This window comes from Cibotium barometz, chromosome 17, assembly GCF_041138505.1.
Source record: "Cibotium barometz isolate CiBa-2024 chromosome 17, ASM4113850v1, whole genome shotgun sequence".
NCBI classification, from domain to species: Eukaryota; Viridiplantae; Streptophyta; class Polypodiopsida; order Cyatheales; family Cibotiaceae; genus Cibotium; species Cibotium barometz.
This window is the reverse complement of record NC_141062.1, coordinates 47408341-47413213: the sequence shown is the minus strand read 5'-3', so window position 1 is coordinate 47413213 and position 4873 is coordinate 47408341. Positions and strand designations below refer to the sequence as shown.

General features: G+C 47.6%; 1 pseudogene; it reads left to right on the top strand.

Moving 5' to 3' along the window:
- Positions 1–3416: 3416 nt before the first annotated feature.
- On the top strand, positions 3417–3965 carry LOC147630096 (secreted RxLR effector protein 161 pseudogene; annotated as a pseudogene).
- The last annotated feature ends 908 nt before the right edge of the window (positions 3966–4873 follow it).

Here is a 4873-nt window from a genome sequence, read left to right as displayed (position 1 = left end):
GTTTCTCCCCTCCCACAAACCCTCATCCCAACCCCTTCCCATGTGCCATCCTATTCACCCCCTCAAGTGAGTGATTCCATGAAGCTGACTGCTACCAACTACCATACTTGGTCGTTTTATACGCAGTTGCTTCTTGAAGGAGCAGGTGTGTGGCCCTCTGTCACCACTCCTCACTTGGTGGATCCCGCGTTTTGTGGAGTTCTGGATGTACGGGCTCGTCTCATCATCATCCATTGTATGACACCATCTATCCAGGCACAATTCATATCTTCCCGGAGTGATACCAGTCAGATGTGGAATGAGATTTAGAGGAGGTTCGGGAGAGTATCTTTCGTGAAGATTGCTAAGTTGGAGGCGGATCTTGAGAAGATTACCATCAGTGACTCAGATAATATCATTGATAAGATTGGAAAATTTTAAAGGATCAAGAGGCAGCTTGAGGAGTATGGGAGCTCGATCAACAACCCGATCCATAAACTGCTTGGTAAGTTGCCATCATCCTTTGACTCTTTCAAAGATCACATCTACTTCCGTGAGCCTCTACCCTCTTTTGAGGAAGTTGTGACTTACATGACAAATGTTTATTGAGAGGCAAAGGGAAGACAGATTCTGCCTTTGTTGCCCAAAGTAAGGGCAAGTTCAAAGGAGGCATCAACAACGAAAGCGAGAAGGGAAAAAGCAAGGATTCTAAGGAATCCAAAGGATCCAAAGAGGAGGAGTGTGCCTATTGTGGCAGGCCTTGCCATACGGAGGCTCGGTGTTTTGCAAAGCGTAATGATTCCAAAGCCGTCAAAGCCAAGGACACCTCCAAAGATGCTGACAAAGATTCCAAGGACAAAGGCAAGGACAAGGTTCCAGAGGAGGGCATTGCCAAAGTGGCATACATGGTAGTTACAGATTCTCCCGTTTCTTCACAGGATCCCTTCCTTGTGGTCACAGAGATCACTTCTGATGCAGAGGTGAGTGCCACACATGAAGAAATTGAATGGATTGGTGATAGTGGCGCTTTGGCACATATGACCAAACATTCTCACATTATGGAGGATTACAAGCCACTTTCTTCTTTTGTATGCATTGGAGATGACTCCTCCTTACCTGTCCATGGAGTTGGTAACATTTCTTTTGGTTCCTCTGCTTCTTTACATGATGTTTTACATGTGCCATGTATTTCGAAGAATTTGTTTTCAGTGAACATGGCTGCTTGGAAGGGACTTGGCATTTATTTCGATGATGAGCTGATTGATTGGAGGACTCTTATGGTTGTGGCTAATGGTATTCATGATGAAGGCCTCTACAAGATCACCAACTTCTCTTCTCATATTTCTTCCTTGGAATTTCATCTTCATCAGCTTTTCTCTCCCTCCCATGCCTTAGTTTCTATTGTAGATACTTCTTTGTGGCATTCACGTTTTGGTCATGTGCCTATTGCTGCTCTGCAAAAGCTTCATTCCAAGCGACTTGTAAGTGGTCTTCTAGAGTTGAGAGCTCTCCCACACATTTGTTCCTCTTGCATGATGGGGAAACATCACAGGGAGTCCTTTCCAGAAGAGGCTACACATAGAGCTACTTGGAGACTTGAGTTGATCCATGCAGACTTGGCTGGCCCTATGGAGGTTGAGTCCCTTGGCGGGGCCCATTATTATATGCTCTTGGTGGATGACTTCACACGGAAGGTATGGGTGTGTTTCTTGGCACGCAAATCTGATGCATTTGCCAATTTCAGGTCTTGGCTTCCAATGGTTGAGAACCAATCTCAAAGCAAAGTTTCATTCTTACGAACTGATTGACAATGGTGGTGAGTTTGTACCTTTTGATGAGTTTCTTACTTCTAAAGGCATCCAGCGGCAGACGACTGTTCCTTATACTTAGCAAAATGGAGTAGTGGAGCGGAAGAACCGAACAGTGAAGGAGATGGCTCAATCCCTCTTGCATCATGCGAGTCTTCCTCCCTCTTTCTGGGGTGAAGCTGTGGCTACCTCGGTTTATCTCATCAATTGCTCTCTCACAAAGGTGGTCGATGGGAAGACACCAGAGGAGGCGTTTTCTGGACATAAGCCCTCCGTCTCACACTTACGAGTTTTCGTTGTGTTGCGTTTGTACATGTGCCAGGTTAAAAGAGGACTACACTTTCCCCGAAGTCGAAGAGGATGATCTTTACGGGATATAGTTCGAAGTCGAAAGGATACTGCTTTTGGGATCCTACGTTGGAGGACATCATCATATCTCGTGATGCTTGCTTTGATGAGACCCTCTTTGGATTTGATTCCTCTTCACCCATGCAGTTTTCTGAGGATATTGATCCATTTCCGCCCGATATCGGTGAATTTTCTTTGCTCCCATCAGGCACTTCATCACCCCTTGTGCCTCCGGTGACTTCGGCAGCGATTCAGCCTGCTGTTGCTACTGTTTCAGCCCCTGTTTCTGCTGTTTCCAGCCCCGTACAGAGTGCGAGACCGTCTTCCGGAACTTCTCAGTCAGTCTGGACAGCCTCTACATCATCTCCCACATGCTCGGACGTCCCTTCTTCATCCCCGGCTGCCCCGGGTGCGTCCATTACAGCTGCGGATACTTCCTCTTCCACATTTGTGAGGAGGGCTGGTCCACCCCATTGGGTCCAGCAATTACTTCGAGGTTCTGGCCTTTCTGACAGTCAGTTGCATGACCAGGTCTCTACTTCTTCATCCGGTCTGAGGAGATCTTCTCGGGTTCCCACTCCCACAGTGAATTATGCTCTTATGAGTACTTTGCAGACGATTGATGAGCCCTCAAGAGGAGGCCCTTGCCCAACCACAGTGGCGACAGGCTATGGAAGCCGAGATGTCCTCTTTTGGAGGAATCATACATGGGATTTAGTACCACGGCCTTTACATCAACGAGTCATCAGTGTCAAATGGATCTTCAAAGTCAAGTTTCATGCAGATGGTACTTTGAATAAGTACAAGGCCCATCTTGTTGCTTGTGGATATGCTCAAAAGGCCGGCGAGGACTTTGATGAGACATTTGCTCCTACAGCCAGGTTTACTTCCATTCGTATTGTTTTGGCTTTGGCTGCTCGTTTCAGATGGCTTGTGTTCCAGATGGATGCTAAATCTGCCTTTGTGAACGGTGATTTAGAGGAGGAAGTTTATGTGGAGCAGCCTCTTGGTTTTGTGATTCAAGGACATGAGGCCCATGTTTACTTGTTGAAGAAAGCTCTTTATGGTCTCAAACAAGCACCTCGTGCTTGGTATCAAAAGATTGATGCTTTCTTGTTATCTCTTGGTTTTGAGAGGTCATATGCAGATCCAAACCTCTATGTGCTTCTTTCTGATGGGGATATATGCATCATTGTGCTTTATGTTGATGACCTTATTCTTGCAGGCTCATAGATTGAGTTGGTCACTCAGGTTCAGTCTCAACTTTCTCTCACGTTTGAGATGACGGACCTTGGCTTACTGCATTATTTTCTTGGTCTGGAGGTTTGGCAGAGAAATGATTGCATCTTCATTTCCCAGGAGAAGTATGTGAAGAAGTTACTTGCAACTTATGGTTTGACAGATTGCTCTCCTCTCTCTTGTCCTATGGACCCCAATGTGAAATTGTCTAAGGAGGATGATACACCTTTGGTGGATTCCACAGAATACCGGCAGTTAGTTGGCTCCTTGCTTTATCTTGTCAACACCCGACCGGATCTCTCTTATGCTATGAGCGTACTTATCCAGTTCTCTTCAGCAGCTCGGAGATCTCATTGGCAGGCAGCTTTGAGAGTGCTTCGGTATCTTCGTGGCACATCAGATTATGGCATCACTTATTCTGGTGGTTCTTCTCTGGTGGGCTTTACGGATGCTGATTGGGCTGGTTGCATTGATACTCGGAGATCTACTATGGGATATTGTTTCATGCTTGGTACAGGATTGGTCTCTTGGAAATCTCAGAAGCAGAGGACTGTTGCTGCTTCTTCTACCGAGGCTGAGTACAAATCCTAGTCCGCCCATCTGGCGCTGAAGAGGAGGTGTTGGCATTATCATCTCTAGATTGGGCATATATGTGCATTTTGCATGTTGTATCAGGCCAGATTTATGAGGCCATGCATTCATCTTATTTTAGATATTTTTTTGCTATTTTTGTCTATTTTTTAGACATTATTCTAGTATTTTTTGCATAGTCGGCCAGCCCACTGTTTTTATACTGGCCGACCAGCTCTTGTCCAACCTTTTTTTTTTTTTTTCCGGAAAAAAGATCCTTCTATTAGTTAATGAGAAAACGCCATATGGCTACAAAGCTCACCTCGCAAGGAGGGATAAAACACAATGAACACCTGAGCTCCCCCCCGTGGCTGGCCGCTCTCTGGGGGGGGCTACCTAGTAATACATGAAGGAGGTGAGAAAAGCCAAACTGGCGGCCGATAGTGCCAAATGACATCCTCGTCCCTCGCGGTGAGGAAAGGGCCAGGCTGCCAAGTGCGGAGGAAAGCCTTGCGGCGCCCTCTCATGCGATCCGAGTCTCCCTGGAGTTTCCCCCAGTGTCCTCTCAAGGTGTGGATGATGTCCACCCAGAGGGCCTGTATGACCTCCGCCGGTGGAGTCGTCTGGTGGTCAATGGCCTCCCTGCATCGGGCTCTCCATATGTGCCAGGCCGTCATGCTGCTGATCAACTCCCATCTCTGCCCGACCCCCTCCTGAGAGGCTGCCGAGGAGAAGTCTGGCGTCGGAACCACCGCCATCGCCCTGTCAGAGACCTGGATGGTCACACTGCCAGGAGCGTCCTCATATCCAAGTGCAGGGCCGCTATCCGTGGCCCAAGCTACCGCACCCCATGTCACCAACATCTCCCCTGGAGAACCTGCAAAAACCATCCTGAGAGCGCGCTGCCAGACCTGCTGTGCCTGTGGGCA